Raw genomic sequence first — 20,480 nt, 5'->3', positions numbered from 1 at the left:
CTTAAGGTAAAGGTAAAGGTACCCCTGCCCGTACGGGCCAGTCTTGACAGACTCTGGGGTTGTGCGCCCATCTCACTCAAGAGGCCAGGGGCCAGCGCTGTCCGAAGACACTTCCGGGTCACGTGGCCAGCGTGACATCACTGCTCTGGCGAGCCAGAGCCGCACACGGAAACGCCGTTTACCTTCCCGCTGGTAAGCGGTCCCTATTTATCTACTTGCACCCAGAGGTGCTTTCGAACTGCTAGGTTGGCAGGCGCTGGGACCGAGCAGCGGGAGCGCACCCCGCCGCAGGGATTCGAACCGCCAACCTTTCGATCGGCAAGTCCTAGGCGCTGAGGCTTTAACCCACAGCGCCACCTGCGTCCCAAGCAGGTGCCTTACCTACTCCCAATACAGCACACGGTTGCAGGTGTGGATAAGCCTAGGTTTTGTCTTACTGGGCTGATAGCAAAAGTGGTGTTCCTATGAATCTGAGTGTAATATTATGCAGTGCAGAGTAGTTTTCTACCCCTCCGTCTTCCTGTAACAACCCAGCTAGTACACACCAACCCTGCTTGGCAATCTCTGGCTGTTTCTAAACTGTGATTTACGGCTGGGCTTGGTGACTGCTGGCAAAGAGAAATAAAGATGTGACATTGGTGGTTTGCCCATGAGCAGTTCAACACGCAGCAATCAGTCAGGAGAGACCACAGGTGAGGAAGAGAGGCTGACAAGGGGCTGCAAATATCCACACTGAGCCTAATGGCTTGTGAACCTCAGAAAGATCCTGTGAAAGAAAGAAGAAAAGGGCAGCCTTTGGCAGTGGGACTGACTTGATCAAGGGTGATATATGGACTATAGTACCACAGCTTCTACCTCTGGGGACATTGCATGGCTGGGTAAGACTCTTTTTGGCCTTATGAAACTCTTTCCAGGCCCTCACTGGCCCTGCTTCAACCCCTGTGTTTTTACCTGTCTGGAAAGTATCCTTGAACTCAAGGAAAGAGTGGGGTTGTGTGAGTGTGTGTCAAACTAGCCTACTGTACAAAAGGTTTGCATTTTTATTGCTCTTTGGACTTTTACCTCTAGGTCTACTCACCCCTAGCATGAGGCCATTGGAATGTGCCCCAGAAGGGCAATAAAAAAAAAAGGTTTCCCAGCTCTAAAATACAGCATTTGACCAAACCCAGCTGTTAAGCTGACAAATTTTGTAACTTCATTGTGTTGTGTCAAAAAGTACTGACTCTCCTGGTTTCAACAAATTGACCGCGAGTTAAGGGAATAGCTATTCAATATTTTCCACACCACGCAAACTATCTCCCCTCCCTGCCACACACAATTCATCATTTCCCCATTAATTAACTTTTCTCAATGTCCTGAAAAGAAAGTGCTCCAATTAAAACTCATTGTGACGTAACAGATGCGGATTCTGTATCCTTCATTGGGCATTGCAGCAGCTGCAACTTAAATCTAGGGAAACTGAATGGGTTTAACAGTTGTATCCAATGTTAGTTATACTCAGAGTAAACTCACTGATAGTAAGGTCTGCTCTGAATATGACTAATACTGGATGCAACTATAAACATTTTGTTGTGCATTCCCCTCCACCTGATTTTAGCTGCATTTGAAACCTGAAAAGACCTATGTAAGAGAAACATCACCATGTAATAATAATAATAATATAATAATAATTTTTATTTATACCCCGCCCTCCCCAGCCAAGGCCGGGCTCAGGGTGGCTAACAAGAAATAATAAAAACAAGTTGAATGAATACAACTTAAAATTAAAATACAACATTAAAATATTGAAACATTAAAATATTCGCAGGAGGAGAAAGGAAAAGAAAAAAGAAAGAGGGGAAGGGAATCAAATAGGCTCTATGCCAAAGGCCGGGCGGAACAACTCTGTCATATAATGCAAAGTTATTATACATCCAGTTCTATCTGGACCCTGGCCTTCTTTTCTCTCTGTTAACTGTACATCCTGGGCTGAAAAAGAAAACGAAATGTCCTGAACGAATATATTTTGCAAGCTAACTGGTATGCCCCCTGAACATTGAGCAACCCTTCAGAGAAGGATGTCCTTGGCACGAGCCTATGGGCTTATACATGGACTTAATTACTGAATGTTTTTTTTATTAAATTTCTAAAAATGAATCATAGGAAAGTGCAAGGAGAAATCTCAGATTGTTCTATTTGTATCACAGACTAGTATCACAGACTAGTATACAAGTAGTCTTGGCTGAAAGAGTGGAGCTTAGAGAGCAATTCAGTGTGTAAGACAGCTGTGCTATCTCTGCTGAGAGGCTTCATGCTTCTGAATACCAGCTGATGGGAGCCATAAGTGGGCAAGGTGCTGTTGCACCCATGTCCACCTTGCAGGTTTCCCACAGGTCAGCCATTGTGGGAGCAGGATGTTGGACCAGATGTTGAGCCTGATCCAGCAGGCTCATATCCTTATGAACAGGCATAGGCAAACTCGGACCTCCAGCTGTTTTGGGACTACAATTCCCATCATCCCTGACCACTGGTCCTGTTAGCTAGGGATGATGGGAGTTGTAGTCCCAAAACACCTGGAGGGATGAGTTTGCCGATGCCTGCTTATGAATATGTTCTTATGAACTTAACATGGGAATAAAACACCTGTGAACTTGGATGGATTTTCTTAAAACTTGGAGGGAATATTTAAAACCAAGTTGTGCCAGGAATGAGGAACCCGTGGCCCTCTTATTTGGGTTGGACTATAGCTGCCAGCATCTCTGGTGGTTAGAATCCAACAACAAGTAGTAGAAAGCCAGAGGTTCCTCATCTCTGTGCTACATGTTTATGAAGGAACCATAACTCACTGGTAGAACACGTTTTATATACAGAAGGCATCTGGTTTAATTCTTCATATATCTAGGCATGCCTGAGAAATCCAATTTTTACTAATTCCAATGCAAGCTGACCTGATCAGTGTCTCTTAGATGTGTATGAAGAACAGAATTATTTTCAGATTCCACATTTCTCTGAATTTTGCCATGCAGTTCCTGGATCAAAAATAGTACAAGAATGTGTATACAAATTGGTCTTTGAGAGCAAATGTTTTAATGGAATTCTCTGTTCATGAAACCATGTTTTTCTGTATGAATGTGAGAGCAATTTTCTCATGCAGGATTTATAAACATCACAGATTAATGTGGAAATGGGACAGAAAATATTTAGGAATGAACACATGCAAAAGTGATATGGAGAAGAATGTAGAGGTGTATAGTGGCCACAACATTTACCTGGCATTGGAAAGCAGCCCAATCTGCTTTGGATCCACTCTGGGTCTTTCCAATTTGACTTGCTGTTCATGTTGGAATCAGATGTGTTAAATTCAATGCTCTGTTCCTCCCAACACACCCTAGCTAAAATGTGGAGTTATAATGACTTTGATTTTCCCCTTTCGGCAGAAGTGGATGAAATTTGTCAGAAAAGGAGCCCCTCCAGAATGGGTTAAACTTGCCAAATCTCAGACGACTGCATCTAGGCTTTTGTACCTTTAAAGTTTGATTTTCTTAACAAAAGAAAAGACTTTATGGCTGACACTTTGAACAAATAAAGCAAAACTGGAAGAAAAAAAAGAACTGGATATTGGGAATAAAAAACAACAACAAATACACACAGCAGATGGAGGAGGCTGAGAACTCTAAGAGGTTTGCACAAATCTAATGGAATATAAGAGAAAACAGATGGAAAGAAAAACAGATAATTAAAGGCTATGTTTGTTGGAAAGAATAAAAAAGAACGAATAAGCCACACAAAAATCCCTACAACTTGGGAAAATGAGGAAATGGAATGACCCCTTAACACAAGACACTGCCAGATATGAAAATTTCAGGCAGGAGCAGCCCCCAACCCTATCTGGTGATGCTGTTGATCATCATGGCTCATGGTCAGCAATGGTAGGGGAAGTGGATCACAACCCAACAATATCTGGAGGGTTGGGAAAGGCTGTTTTCAATGATTGTTTATGAAGTTAGAAGTTCCCCTATAAACAGGGTGGGAGGGATCTGTGGCCCTCCAGATGCTGTTGAACTCCTACCAGACAGCATGACTAATGATGGTGGTATATGGGAAATGTAGCCCAATAGCATCTTGAAGGCTGCAAGTTCTCCATGCCTGCTGTAAAGTGGGAATTGTCTCTCAGCTGGGGGAAGAATAGATGAGAGTTCCAAATGAGAAAGGTTACCTCTTTTAAAATGACACATTCTATTTCTTTACACCCAACAGCGGGGCTGTTACGTGTAAATGAGCACAAACATTGGCTTCCGTGTAATTTCAAGGAAAGCATCTGCCTATGGAGATCACTTGTTTGGCAAGCTGGAAAGACTAAAATATATATCCAAAAAGATTTCTAAAATGCATGTTCTTACTGGGAGGCTTAATTGCCATGACCTCTTTCTAAGGACCCGATGCCAGGGGCGCTGACTTATAAAAAATATTGGGGGGGCGGGGGCCCATACCGACTTATAAAAAATATTGGGGGGGCCCAAGACCTCCAAACCGCTGCTGCTGGGGGAACGAAAAGGGCAAGCCCCGGGCTGCCCCGACCTTAAGTGAACCTGTGAGGGCCCGCCCTTTGCGGCAGCCGATTGGCTGCCGCCGTGGGCGGTGAATATTAATGAGCTAGGGGGAATCCCCGCTTCTCGCGGGGCTGACGCCAGCCCCGCGAGATTGTTGATGGGTCGGGAGCCCGCAACCCCACCCCCTCTCTAGATCGGGAGTGGCTTTGTTTTAACTCATTACTGAATGTATTTTAAAAGGTAACTATCATCAAACAAGGAAAATAAAAAATACCAACATAATTTTGTGATTTTACAAAGCATAATATAACTAATAATTTTCTTAAATTATTGGGGGGACGGAGCCCCCCCAAACGAATTTTTGAGGGGGCTCGGGCCCCCTTAGGCCCCATGGAGTCGGCGCCTATGCCCGATGCATATCCTGATTAAGTGAATTTAACGAGTTAAAGTGCTGTGGGAGAGTGAGTGATACCTGCCCAATGAATCAGTAATTGAACATGGGAAGCTTGGTCTGAAAGATTCCTAGGGATGCTTCAGAAATTCTTCTTGCCTGAAAGTCACACAAGATTTCAGAGTTACATAGGCAGAGTCAGTCCACTGTAGCCCAGAATTTTGCACAATTTGAGTAGCAGCCGCTCTCCAGAGCTTCAGGCTCTTTCCCAACCCTTCCTTGAGATTCTGGGGATCATTAGGGAGAGATTGATCTAAATCCCACTTCTGACAGTAGAAAAGTGGCAGTTTGGCTAAAATGCATAAAGCAAGCTGTTGTTGATAGGAAACTAGGCTTGAAAACACATGTCTCTGAAATACCACCAGAATTTGAAGAAAACCTTCTTTGGTTTCATAAACATGTGAGCCTGACTTTTTGAAGACTGAGTTGGATATAACCCTAACCCTCCATATAAGCAAAGGAAGATGGAATGAATAAACTTATTGTCCTGGAGAGCCTTTTTTAAAAAAATGATCTACCGGAATATTTACCGAGGATCAATAATATTAATAGATTGATAGTGATATAAGCCCATTGTTACGTTCCTGTGCATAAGTCTGCTGTTATAAAGACATAGGGACAGGGGAGGTTTTTTGTTTTAAAAAAGGCAATTCTATTTAACCATCATTGAGGGAATGGCAATACTGTATTGCATTAGATAATGACTGTGTAAAGTACTTCGAAGGAAAGATTAGGAGGACTTATTCAGGACTTATTCAAGACTTACTCAGCATTTACTATCAGGGCTAAGAAGATGGACTGTGGGCAAAGCAATACCTACAGACAAAAAGAAAAAGAAAAAAGCATACACACACACCGCCTCTGTGCATCCTCCTAACTGTAAGGAAAATAGGTAAAGTAAAGGGACCCCTGACCATTAGGTCCAGTTGTGGCCGACTCTGAGGTTGCGGTGCTCATCTCGCTTTACTGGCGTACAGCTTCCGGGTCATGTGGCCAGCATGACTAAGCCACTTCTGGCAAACCAAAGCAGCGCATGGAAATGCTGTTTACCTTCCTGCTGGAGTGGTATCTATTTTTCTACTTGCACTTTGACGTGCTTTTGAACTGCTAGGTTGGCAGGAGCAGGGACCGAGCAATGGGAGCTCACACTGTCATGGGGATTCGAACCGCTGACTTTCTGATCAGCAAGCCGTAGGCTCTGTGGTTTAGACCACAGCACCACCTGCATCCCTTTCGTAAGGAAAATAAACCTACTGTAAAATTTGCAAGGGAAGAAAGCCATAGCCTCACCAGGACCTGCAAATCAGTGAAGGAATTCACACTTCTGAATGGATGGGGAGGGGCGAGGTGAATCTGTGATTCTCTGTGAAAAACAATCATTTTGCTTTCCCCTGGGCTGGTTCACTCCAGTGGAGATCCCTCCGTGGGCCGGATCACGTGAGCGTGCGCACCTGTGATTTCTGGGGTCTGCACAGACATGATTTCCGGCACCACACTGTGCTGTGCCGGTTTAGCGCAGCACGCGGGGACTCACTGAGTGGTTGGCTCAGTTTGGGGGCGGCTCATGGGTTGGTTAAACGACCCCTGTGGGCTGCTTGTGGCCTGTGGGCTTTAGGTTGCCGACCCCTCCCCTGGAGTCACTGGCACGTCTCCCACCACAGCTGCAGAGTTAACCCCTTGATACAAAGCCTTTTAAGCAAGCCATTGCCCAGAGATTTAAATATGTTTTGGCAAAAGAAAGGCTTTAGGAAATGGGAGGGGTGGATAAGGAAAGGGGGAGGCTGGTCTATGACATCATCTTGGCCTCACATGATAGCTGAGTACAGTAAGGTTACCATACATCCCCTGGGACAGCCCCCAAATTTACAAATCAGTCCCCTGACAAAATCCATCTACTGTATTTAGTAGGAAGTTGAAAAGTGTCCCCAGATTCATTGGGGAAAAAATGTGGTAACCTTAGAGTACAAGGGAGACAAGGGTTGGTTGGTTGGTTGGTTGGTTGGTTGGTTGGTTGGTTGGGCTGTGTGAAGGGCTAAGTGGCAGAATATCTGCTTTGCATGCAGAATGCCCCAGTTTCAATCAACAGCACCCCCACGTACAGCTGGGAGATACTCCTAACTGAAATCTTGATATCTGGCAGTGTATCATGTTCCTTTGTGTGCAATGGTATGACATGGCTTGGTATTGTAGTTGTGTGTCTCAGCTCTTGAAACTGTGATGCAGCTAGATGCAGTTGTGTAACCGTTAGAGTGCTGAAGTAGTACTTGTGAAGCAAATTAGATGAATAAAAGTGAACTCTTCTTGAAATAAAAATTGCCCAGTCCAAAAACATGGTTCAAACCAACTTAAAACAATAAGGTTATATTCAGGTAGATGCATAACATCATGTGCTATCCCAGCACAGCTAAAGTATCTTAGAAATAAATATATTTCATCCAGAGCTCAAATCAGAGATCTGCCTCTCTTGCAAACGGTCTCCATTAGCTTGAGGCTGTTTTTTCTGGACAGAGAATTATCACATCCTTTCTCTTCAGTCGCTTCTGAACAAAGAAATACACACCCAACATGGATGCCTACAGATTTGCATATGCATAGACCTGTAGTGCAACTCTTTTCAATGTGATTTAAATTAAACACTTCTTGACAGAACTAGCAGACATACAGTCTTACTTTAATCATTAACTGTTAGGCTCGCTGTAGCTCAATGTAAGTTTCTTGCCAGGCTACACAATATACATACCAACACATTATGGAGTTATTTTCCATTTTAATGCACAATTGAACAATTATACTTAACACCAGACAAATTGCAAAGGGCTGAAGCTACTTTGCGGGATCTCTAAGGAATTAAACATCCTTGCTAAGCTATAGAGTTGGTTGGGCTGTTGGGGAGATGAGGGCATCTAAAAGCTGGCTGGCAAGTTTGCTTTCTCCTCTAACACATTTAAATTGGGGGCACTCCTGTCATTAAGCCAGGAATAGGTAACATTATTCAGCCTGTGGATTACCTTTTCTTCTGGGCAGACATCCAGGGGCCACATGATATGCTGGGCAGGGTCAGAGGCAAACATGAGCAGAAGAAAAATGTGGGTTTTGTCTTTGTACTGTAGGCTACTTTCTACACACACTCGCTCACCCCTTTCTGTGTTCCATCCTGGCAAGCAAAAGGTATTATCAGAGTTCATGGACACATTTCCACCATACAGAAACACTCAAGGTAGGGGCAAAACATTATTAATGAGAGATTTAGAGAAATGGTATTACTAAGAAGGGTGTATGACTTGGGGGAAGAGCCTCTGGGCTTGAGGTTCCACATCCCTGCATTAAGCCATTCGAAGCAGTTGCCTCAAGCAACAGATGAGCAGGGAGCAATTGCAATGTGTTTGAGGACAGAGCTTTATGTGCTTTGTGTGTAATTATCATCAGCTGCAGTGGATGACATTAGCCCATTACCAGTATGGAGGTAATAATTAACTGGCACTCAAGTTGAGTTTGAATTATAGAGGTTGAAGAGATGTTGTCCGGTTCACCTCAGACAACACAATACCGAGGGTAGGGTAGCTGTCTTAGGCAGATGTTGGGGAGAAGCCTGGAGGGCTGTATTTGTCCTGCAGTCCCAAAATTCTCCACCCCTTCTTTAAGTAGAGTAAGATGGTTGCCTCAAAGAGCAGAAACTGGTGTACACATGTACCACTTTTCTCAAATAAATAGGCATTTTCCTCCCATATAGATGATAGATAGATGATAGATGATAGATATAGATAGATAGACAGATAGATGATAGATAGATGATAGATAGATGATAGATAGAGATGATAGATAGATAGATATAGATAGATGATAGATAGATAGATGATAGATAGATAGATTGATTGATAGATAGATGATAGATAGATGATAGATAGATGATAGATATATTGCTACTGAAAAGAGAGAAGCTGGTTAATGACCCCCATTCTTGCCAATCATGCCATCAAGAAAGAAACCAATGACTCCTTTTAGTAGAATGAACAGGAGTGTTCCCAGTGACAGCAGGTCTGGTTCACCACATCTTAAAGTCAGTGATGTAATACATATTACCATCTAAAGCAGGTATGAAAAGCCTTTGGCCCTCCAGATGTTGCTACAACTCCCATCAACTCCCTGTCCATTGCCATGTTTGTTCATGCTGACATCAGACCATTTAGTCTATAACCTTAATGAGATGTAACTGCACCGCTTCCTGTTAAGTAGCCAATCGGAGTTGTGCCCTGCCAGTTTCTGCTTCCAATAGAATGGATTTCCCAGTAGCAAATTCTGGGGAAGGAGAAGGGTCCATCTGACCAAAGCCTAGTGACTGGGCTGCCATAACTGTTTCACCAATAAAAGTATGCCTATCAGGGCCCCACCTGATATGCTTCTATCTTTAGCATCCTGTCCTTTCCCAGAAACAGACATTTTGCATGCTAAATGCCTCATCCCAATCACTACCATGAAGTTTTCATTTAGCCGTGCATATTCTTACTGACCTCAGAGCTCCAAGCACAGCCTTGGTGGTTTTATTAACAGATGGTCTCAGTGAAGATGCTTTTGCTGCGGTGTACCTTCCCTCCTTCTTTGGCATATAATATCTGGCCCAGCGTCATTACTAAGCAGCCTGAGATACATAGGAAAAATATGTCCAAGCTTGGCCTTGCCAGTTATTCCCTGTTCGGATCCTACTCTCTTCTGGTAAAATCTTTCTTGACCCTGCCTGTGTTGCAATAATTTGTAGCCTGGGATAAGTGGAATTTCCCCATCTGGTTCTTTTATTTTCCTCCTTCAAGGGTTTAATTGGACTTGTTTCCCCTTAATTCTGGTTTAAGTAGCACACACCTTTTATAAAATAAATCCAGAAAGGGGCATGCAGCATTTGCCTAAATATCCCCCCACTGTCTGGCTTCAGAATAGGTCCAGTGGGAGTATGTTTGTGTTGGGACCAGAAGGAGGGTAAGAAGTGATTTGCCAGCCCTTGGGAGGAGTAGGCATGGTATATAAAGTGGCCATGCCTATATCCTCCCCTTCTCTACTTAAGCAGTTTGCCTACCCTCTATACATGGTGGAATTAGCCGATCACCATGATGGAGCTAAATATAAATGCTTAATTTTCAACTGTGAGGAATATTTTTTTTTTGTTTGTCTCCTACATACTAGGTCTATTCTGGTGTTCCTTGCTGGACAAAGAACTCAAACTCCCAGTTCTGTTTTTGCCAAAGTCCTTAATGCATAACTCAGATTAGTACTGTTAAAGATTTTGTGGGAATCCCCCTAAAGCCTAGAAATTAATAAATATTAAGATTTTGATTATCTGGAGTACCGAAGGGAAGATTGCAGGCCAGTGGAAATATACAGGCTAAGCTTCCTTTCCACGCCAAGGACAGAGGCATTAACATGACAAAATGTGTCAATGGCCCATCCAAGAGGAATCTTGGACCTGGGCAAACAGAGGTTGCAGGGTAACTGGGTGTGAAGTGAGAGGAAGAGAGAATATTTAGCAAGGTGTGCTGGGAAGAAGGAGAGAGAGAACAAAGGGAGAGAGCCATCTTAGGCAGGCTGGCTGAAGGCTGGCTGGGAGAGATGCCTTGCACTCCAGTGCTGTACTGCTGTGGGCAACAAGTCACTCTTGAAATGATCCTGCTATAAGACCTGGGCTCCCTCCATGCAGACTGAAGGTGTAAATATGTGAATGAATCATACATCTTAAAGCTACAGCAGTCTCTGCTGTGTCTTCAGTTCTCCAAAGGAACACAAATCCTGGGTGAGTGCCTGAACCCCCTGAAATTCTGCTACTGCTCAGCAGAGAGTGGAGGTAGTGCCCAGCTTCTGTAATAGTACATAGACAAGGCACTGGTTACAATATACAATGGAACCTCAGTTGTCGAACGTAATCCGTTCCAGAAAACCATTCCACTTCCGAAACGTTCAACAGCTGAGGCACAAAGGGCTGTCAGCAATTTCAATGGTGAAAATTGAAAAACGCATCTTGGAAGCCATTCGACTTCTGAGGTGCGTTCGAAAACGGAAGCAATTACTTCTGGGTTTTCGGTGTTCAGGTTCCGAAATATTTGGCTTCTGAGACACTCAAAAACTGAGGTTCCACTGTATAGCAGGCACTGGACAGGCTTCATGACAAGGCACAAGCAAGAAAATTGATCCAACGTGATGCATTGTCCCCACAACTCTTAGCATTGCAAGCCTCTTGATTGGGTAAGCATATGGGCACTCCTTCAAGTGGCTTGGGGCTGCAAAGTTTGTCCTCACCATGGAAATGGAGTTGGTGCAGGCTCAACATCTGACTTACTCTCAGGAAACTCCCTGGAAAGAGGCGGCTCACCACTGACAAGAAGCGGCACTGGAGGCAGCAGCTCCACAACAGGAAAGGTCCAGCCAAGGGCATCTGATATCACAGGGTGGAATGCTTCTCCGTCAACCATTTTTATCCATTCCCTGGATTCCCTTGCTCACTCTCTAGCTCATTGGTCCTCATCTTGGGTTCCAACATTTTGTGGAGGTCCAATTCATCACCCTCAACTCGCTGGGGCCCTCCCCCAGATCATCAAACCCCCCAACTTCCCAAGCTCCTCCCATTCTTCCTCTGGATTAGATCACCCTCTCCATGATCCTCTCCTCCTCCACAGTACTCATAACAAGACTGGGATAGGAGCAGTTAGAAACAGGAACCAAGTAAGTATGTTAACTGGACTATTCACTTGGGAAGTATGTGTGAGAAGAGGAACATGTGTTCAGAGGCTCCTGCACACTGATGAACTACAACAGGAAAAGAATTTTGCTGCACAGACACCATGTTCATTATAGGAAGGACAATATGCTTCCAGGGCAGGGACTGGTGTGCATCATTTGGGTTTTCTAGGGTTCAAAAATAAGTTTCTTGTATTGGCCTTAGCAGGTATCACATGTTCAAGTCCCACTCTCCTCCAGTAAAATCTGCCTGAATTAAAATGATGTGCAGCTATCTGAGGGTTAATGCAGAAGCTACAGAAACCAAAGAGCAGAATATTAACATGTGGAGCAGAATGACTTTGTAGGAGAGGGCAAAATCGGAGGATGGAAGCCAGAGCAGAACTCATAAAGGCTACATCAAGGAGCCTATGCCCCACCCCTTCAAAGTTTTGGGAAAGACATTCCTATCTGCTTATTGTCCCAACAGTAATAATTTTGCTAATCTGACTAAATTGCATTGGCATTCTAATAAAATAATTTTATTAGTTTGGAGGAAGCAAATCTCATGAGTCTGGGTCACTAAAGACTAGCAATTCCCAGTGGGCTATTGCGTTAGTCTATTGCAGCAAGAACAATGAGTCTTTTGGTACATTAAATACTAACAGTTTATTATAGCAAAACTTCATGTGCTAGAGCCCCCTTCATTTGATACATCTTGCTCTCAGATACACATACACAGGGGAGAGAGAGAGTGAGTACGATGATAGATGATAGATGATAGATGATAGATGATAGATAGATGATAGATGATAGAATAGATAGATGATAGATAGATAGATAGATAGATAGATAGATAGATAGATAGATAGATGATAGATAGATAGATATAGATAGATGATAGATAGATGATAGATAGATAGATAGATGATAGATAGATGATAGATAGATAGATGATAGACAGACAGACATTCTGAAACATGTCTGAAACTGAAGCTGAGGAGGGACGGTTAAACTCTATGAGACAGACAAACTTTTATGGCTTATCCACCATTCCTTCATGTTGAGGAACCCTAGCTTGATCATGACGCAAAGCAGGCACTTCATGAAATAAATTCCAAGAGATAACGTAACACACATGTAAAGTCTTAGAAGGCTGCATGGCTCAATCACCAACAAAACTCCCAACCCAAACAAGAACAGAGTCATTTTTGTTCCTGACTTCCCTTGACTCCTGACCTCAAGCTTCCCATGGGAATTGCCCGTGTACCCCAGACCAACAGGGGAGACAATGAGGGGCTTTGTATAAATTCATTACTTGTGGTCTTGAGGTTCTTGAAGCAAGCAGATGCTTTAAGGACATGAGCGTAGCCAAGGGAGGACAGGAGGGACAGGTGCCCCCCAAATCACTAAAAATAAATACAAATCAATATTAGATTCTGCCCCCCCACAAAAATCCTGCTACTCCCATGTTTAAGGATGTAAATTTCAAAGCACTACTAGCAAGGCTCTCAACACCCCTTGACACCCACAAGTAGATGGACTTTCCTCCAATTTCCCTTGCCCAGATTAAAGAGAACTTGGATTGAGACACTTGGAGCAAACGTTGTTCCTTGTGCAGGTTTGCGTGTCGAGGTCGCCAAGCCACCCCCCAAATAACTCACAACGCACACTTAATTTTTGTTTAAGGTTTTTGGCATAATTTTGGCCACAATTTTATTTAAATACAAAACCATGAGTGGTTGTTTAGGCATTGGTTAAGACTATCTGTCCCCCCGCCTGGGGACAAAACTGACTTCCGGGCACCATCGAAAGACAGTGTGGGGGAAAGCAAGTCGGGGAGAAATGGAGCTGAGTCACAGACCCTCAATTCTCATCCGCATGCTCCCCAAAGGCTTGCCGGCCCTAGTCCCATTCCAGGGATTGGACGAAAAGATGGCCAGCCCCAGGATTCCTTTAACGGAATTCCCTTTCCGCAGCAACCATGGAGGGGCAGGCCCAGCCTATCCTAATTCCTCCTCCACCAATTTATAACCAATGCCTAACCGCAACCTTACAAGTTGTGACAATTTGCTACGCAGTAGGCAAAAACCAAGTGGTCCAGCCAATCAGCCAGATGGACAAAATTCCTACCAGGCCCCTGCCCCAACGGCAGACAACCCCATGACAGGCATAGCAAGGTCAATGCAATAACCCCTTACTCAAGGGCGGGTGGGCGGGTGATCCATTGCACGCAGCAAAGAGAAAGCTCCAGGCTGCGTGCAGAGTATTTAAACATTTTACCACTCCCACCAAAATTGCAACATTACTTTTACCCCAGCAACCCAGTGAACCAATCACTGCCCCAGGCCATCTTTAGAGACCCTGCCTGGTAACAGAGGGGTGGCTCAGCAGACCCCACCACAATACGTGCTCTCCATGAAGGAGAACACGCTTTATGAGAGCTATCAAAGATGGGAAAGAAACAGGAGCTAACTTCACTCCCTTTGATTCCCAACTTGATAGATGAATAGATAACTTCTTTTTTTAAAAGAAAGTAAGAAGGCTCATTTTGTTCTCACGGCAGCATTGTTCTATATCCAGTACACCAAATCACTCCCATTTCTTTCCTCAATAACAAAGGGCACCTGTTACTGCTGGCAAGGTGTTTCTGCTGAAGGTGTCTAGCAGAGACCACAGAAACATCTCTAGGAGCACCTCAAGAGTGGGACTTGCTGATGTACAGCTATTCTTTGTTTTGTTTGTTAAGGAAGAATAGGGTGAAGTGTACAAGGTGCTTCCCCAGTCTTTTCACCCCAGTCCTTCTCTCCAGCCCTCCTACATACTTTCTCGTGCATAATCTTATATGCATATGTCCCCCGCTAGCCCTTTTTTTTATAAACTACACAGCCCCCAGTGTTGTAACCTTTCCTCATAGTAGAGTCGCTTCAACCCCTTGATATTTTTGAATGCTGTTTGCCGAGCCTTTTCAGCTCTAAAATATCCGTTTTAAAGTGAGACAACCAGAACTGCACAGCATTCCAAGTGCAATCGCACCATAGATTTGCATAACAGCATTACAATATTGGCAGTTTTATTTTCAGTCCTTTCCCCCCAATGATCCCAAGCATGAAATTTGCCCTTTTCACAGCTGCTATGCACTGGTTTGAGATCTTCATCATTCTGTCCACTATGACTGGGAGGTTTCATTCTCAGTCAGTCAGCACCACTCAAGACCCTGTTAGAGGATGTAAAAAAAAAAAGTAGTAGTAGTTTATTAATGCTTGAGCTATAGGCCATTCACATATAAGATAAATAAGTACAATACAAAACCCAATACAGTATAAAATATAATAATATAATATTTTATTTATATCCCGTCCTCCCCAGCCAAAGCCGGGCTCAGAGCGGCTAGCAACAGTAAAATGATACAATATTCTAAAATCAGTTCATTATAAAATCAGTTCAAATCAGATTAATGGCAACCATTGGGCTAGAGTTCTGTGAGTATTGCCAAAGGAGGGGGTCAGGCTGTGCCCTGACCAAAGACCTGGTGGAATAGCTCCGTCTTGCAGGCCCTGAGGAAAGATGTCAAGTCCTGCAGGGCCCTAGTCTCTTGTGACAGAGTGTTCCACCAGATTGGAGCCACAGCCAAAAAAGCCATGGCTCTGGTTCAGGCCAGCCTAATCTCTCTGTGGCCTGGCACCTCCAAGATGTTTTTGTTTGAAGACCGTAAGGTCCTCCGTGGGAGGAGAGGTGGTTCCATAGGTACGAGGGTCCTAGGCCATATAGGGCTTTGAAGGTTAAAACCAGCACCTTAAACCTGATCCTGTACTCCACCAGGAGCCAGTGCAGCTGGTATAGCACTGGGTGAATTTAATCCTGCAGCGAGGGATATTGCATGAACTCACGTTGCTGCCCAGAATCATTAATGAAACCTACATCTTTAAAATACGACATAAATCACATGTAACATATGTAAAACATACATATTGAAAGGGTAGAATTTAACACAGATAAAGAAAACATTAATTATTGAAATATTTTATGGTTAAATAAGAACATTTTCCTTAATATTAACATTTTTTAGAAAGTGATTTCCTCTAACATAATGCAATTTTGTATGTTATATAATGCATGCATTTAAATGCACACCTTACAATAGTATATTCATTTTTGTACACATTACTTGCTTGGAGAACTGCATTGCAAAATCTAAAGAGATGAATTTCAAAGGATTGCTGTAGTTCAGTTTGCATATTGGTTTGGAAAATGCAAATCAGGAAAGCTTGCCTTTAAGTGCAACTAAATTGTAATGTTCCAACATCCCTACTATTCACTAGATCTTTGTGGTATAAACTGGAACAGCTCCATTGGTCTCAGGTCCCTTTATGCAAAGGGGACATGTTGTCTAGAAGAAAGCTCTGAGAGAGCAGCGCCCATCAGACTTACATACTGAGTAAGGCTATTGGTCCAAATATGCATTTAGATCAAAGTGGAATGCATCTGGAAAACACTCCCTTTTGAAAAATACACACACCCTTCTTGGTTCTAGGAAGGAAACTTGGAAGGATCTTTGCGATTCAGAGACCTTCCCCAGAAAAAACCCGAAGTATGGCAAAAATAGATTCCCTTGAGACAAAGCAATGGAGCAGTAATGGAAATGAAGACTAATGGGACGCGACTGAGTCAATCCAACACTTTTGATCCTGGCAAAGCAAGAAGAGAGAATTTCAACCAAATGAAATAGTGCTGGTTTTGGTGCTGTGCAATAGCCATGGCATGTACTTTTAAAATGTCCTTGACATGGCTGAGATACCACTCAATTGACTGATCCACTATTGTCAGTTTCATGTATGAAAGTGGCATATACTTATATATGCATGATGTGAGAAATAAAGAAAAGCTTGATGGATCAGTCCAAAGGCCCATCTAATCGAGTATCCTCTTTACCACAGTGGCAAGCTACGTACCTCCATGGTGCCTAGGTACCAGAAGCAGGGCATGAAGGCAACACCCTTTTCCCTATTGCACCTTCCCAAGCAACACAGAGGTACACTGCCACTGAACCTGGAGGTTTAATTCAGTTATCATGGCTAAAAACCTAAGGAATTCTTTACTGGATAAGACCAACAATCCATCTAGTCCAGCATTCTCTTTCCTAAAGTGGTTTTTCAGAGCACTAGGAGAGTCCTGCTGCATCATACCAGTGGCCCATCCAGCCCAGCTGCCTGCTCTTACAATGGCTAACCAGGTACCTCTGCGAAGCTCATGAGGAGGGCATTAGAGCTGAAGCCCTTCTTCACTCATCAGCAGCTGGTATCCAGTAGCATTATGCCTCTTAACTCATAAGTCTCACTTAGCCATCGTGGCTAAGGGAGGACCATCAATAGCCATCTTCCTTGCAGCAGGAAAATTTATACACCCTCCCCCCCCCATCATTCCTTCTATTTCTGATGTTCAGGCTGTGAGCAGTGATCTTTTTTAACAACAACAGCAACATGGCAACACTCATGAATAAGTATTAGAAATATTAGAAAGCCTGGGGCTGGGGAGATAGCAAGGTTTGCAAACGTATAAAAATATATTGGGGAGGTTCATAAATGGGGTAAAAAACAACAGCAACCCAACTCCAAAACAGTGTAATGAAGACTGAGCATGTTCAGAGGGTGTGGAATGCTGTTGGCAAAGGGACATGGAAAAATAGATGGGAGATGTAAAGGTACAGAGCAGTGGTTCCCAATTATCTAATTACTGAGGACCCTTTATTTTTCAAAGGCAAGCCATGCACCCCCTACTTTTGAAATTTTTGATAACTCTGCGGCAGTTACCTCTGCAAAGCTCCCCCCCCCCAAAAAAAACGTAGGGTAGCCCCTAATAAGTAAAAGATTTTAGGTTTACTAAAAAAAAAAAAAACAGAGTGGGGCTGAGAAATATCTGGTTTTCAACATAGTGTTATATCAGCAGCTAAACATTGTGATATTCCGATATATCACAATGTCTGAAATTGGAGATGACGCATGGAGATGAGGGAAAGAGCAGAACTGGAGATCCGGCGGGTGGGGTGTGTGCAAATCAGGCATGGGGATGAGGGAAGAAGCAGCTGCAGAGATCGGATGGGTGGCAGGATTAGAGGAAGAGTCACCTCTACCGCATGGTCTGAGTGGGAGGGGATGGGGATGGGATGGGAATGGGGTGGTTGCATGGAGCCACTGTCAGTAGGGCACGTCCACTGTGGCTGCTGCTGCTTTCCTGCTGACTGAGGAAAGCTGCTCCACCTCAAACATAGAATCATAGGTTTGGGAGGCATCACAAGGGTCATCTAGTTCAGTGTTCCCCAACCTTGGGTCTCCAGCTGTTTTCGGACTACAATTCCCATCATCCTTGAGCACTGGTCTTGTTGGCTAGGGATGATGGGAGTTGTAGTCCTAAAACAGCTGGAGACCCAAGGTTGGGGAACACTGATCTAGTTCAACCCCTGCAATGCAGGAATCTCAGCTAAAGAATCCCTGGCAGATGATCGTTCAACCTCTGTTTGAAAACCTCCATTGAAGGACTACCTGCCACGGTCAAACAGCTTTTACCAAGTTCTTCCTAATGGTTAGAATCTCCTTTCCTTTAATTTGAATCCTTTGATTTGGGTCCTACCCTCTGTAGCAGCAGAAGACTAATTTGCTCTATCTCCCATGTGACAACAGCCCTTCAGATATTCGAGGATGGCTGTTATATTATCCCTCAGCCTTCTCTCCTCCAGGCTGAACATGCTCAAGCTCCCACAACCATTCCTCATAACCCTTGGTTTCCAGACACTTTAGCATCTTGGTCACCCCCTTCTGCACATGTTCCAGTCATGGTATGGTCCATCTATTTCACTAGGTGAATGTAAAGTTCTGGTGCTGTAGGAGAGAAAGCAAAAAGCAAAACTCCTTCCCCCCACCCAGCTAGAAATTGCCATAGCCTTCCTTCCTTCCCCAACCCCGGCCATTTGGTTCCTTTCCTGCCCCTTTTCCCACAGGTGCCCAATAAACTGCTATTTGTCACTTGCAATCTAAAGGGTAACATATTTAAAAGAAATGAAAATCCAGTCATGCTGACCTGGTTTAGGAATCCAAGCAGTGGGAGTTGGCCCCCTCATATATACAAGTCACATTGTGCTTGCATATGACTGAGGAAATCCAAAGGATCTGTAAAACTCGTTAACTATTCTCCATTTGGAAAACCTTCAGTCACTATAAAATAAACACACACTGGAAGAAATATTTCTCCTGGGCCTTCCCCTTTCTTCACTGTTTATCTCAGATATACGTAAGCTGTTTGACTGTGTGACATTTTTTGTTTAAAAATGGAAGGAATCTTTTCTTGGTTGAGAGCTTAGTGAAGATAGTGAAGCTTTCGTGAGCCAGCCTAGGCATGGTGGTAGATCTCACTGAGGAATATCAACCTGTCTCAGGGCTGTATCATTTCATACTGGCTGTGTGGGGAAGTCATATGAATGAATATTACATATATCTCTCACACACGAAAATTATTGAAGATAGAAGACAAGCATATCAACGAGAAGGATAGGCTTGAAATTTTCTCCTGAACATGCAAGATTCATTCCCACCTATTTCAGAGATATACCACTTTAGAATGAAGGCAAGGATTCATGATAGTGTCCTATTCCATTTGATAAAACATCAGAATGTAAATTAAACAGTGCTTCGTTAATTTCAATCGAACACAATTCAGCTTAGACTGAATCTAACCAAACAATTTTGCTTATCTGGATGGGGGATAGAGAAGAATGTGTGTAGAAACTAGCCTTCTTGGTATAAAGGTAACATGTTCATTTGTTGCTCCACCCACTTTTGCCCCTGGCCACGCCCACCAGTGACATGTCACACTCAGAATGTATTGTGTGGGCTGAGCAAGCTTCCTCATCTTGGTCTTCCTCACAGACAGCAGCTCTCCAGGGTTTCAGACAGGGGTCAGGAGATGAAAGGATTGAACCTGGGACCTACTGCATGCAAAGCAGATTCTGTCACTGAGTTACAACTCTTCTCTCTGTGGATACTGTTCACCAGCCTTCTCAGAGTAAGCAGTGTCAGGAGCAAGGAGAAGGAGGAACCTTCTCCTACGCTGCCAATTGGGGCCAGGGAAAAAGACTAATGAATGGTGGTAAGAAAGAGGTTTGCCCACTAAGGGAGGAGGACCAGCTGATAACATGGTTCCCACAAAGACTCTCCTCCCTGGAAGGGAGGGGAGTGGTTGTGGGCGGGAGCCCGAGCTCCACCTCCCCCCACTCACCTGGCTGGCGCCTGCCCCCTTCAGGAGGCACCCAACCAGGTGCCTCCGGGTGGGGGCGTTGTCAGCATCCTAAATGCTTCGGTGCCAGCCCTTCCTCGGCCTCATTTGCCTTTGACCCATCGCGAGTCAACCACCCTCCAGAAAACCACCCCAGGATTCAGGACTGAGAGGAGAAGCTTGGTCTCTCCTCCTTCCACTATCAGCAATTCAGGGTGATCCCTGAAAAGTGGGACAGCACAGATTCTAAATCCCTGTGACCAAACCACAGTCTGCTTCTGGAAAATATCTCCCCATGCCTCCCAACTCCTCTCGTTCGCCGGGATTTATGGACAGGAAGTGGGGAGTGCTAAGAACAGTCTGTGTTGTAGCCTGCTGTAAATCTCTGGATCCTCTGAAACAGAAATGGCCTATGCTTGGAGAAGCCACACACAGGGCGACACTCAGCTCTCCCTGTTGCTCTTATGCGCCAGCAAGAAATACAAGCCCTCAACCAGCATGCATATATTACTTGTACTGTTGTGGGTTTGGGGTAGAAG

Source organism: Podarcis melisellensis, assembly GCF_964234715.1.
Source record: "Podarcis melisellensis genome assembly, chromosome: Z".
NCBI classification, from domain to species: Eukaryota; Metazoa; Chordata; class Lepidosauria; order Squamata; family Lacertidae; genus Podarcis; species Podarcis melisellensis.
Note: the sequence above shows the minus strand (reverse complement) of the source record.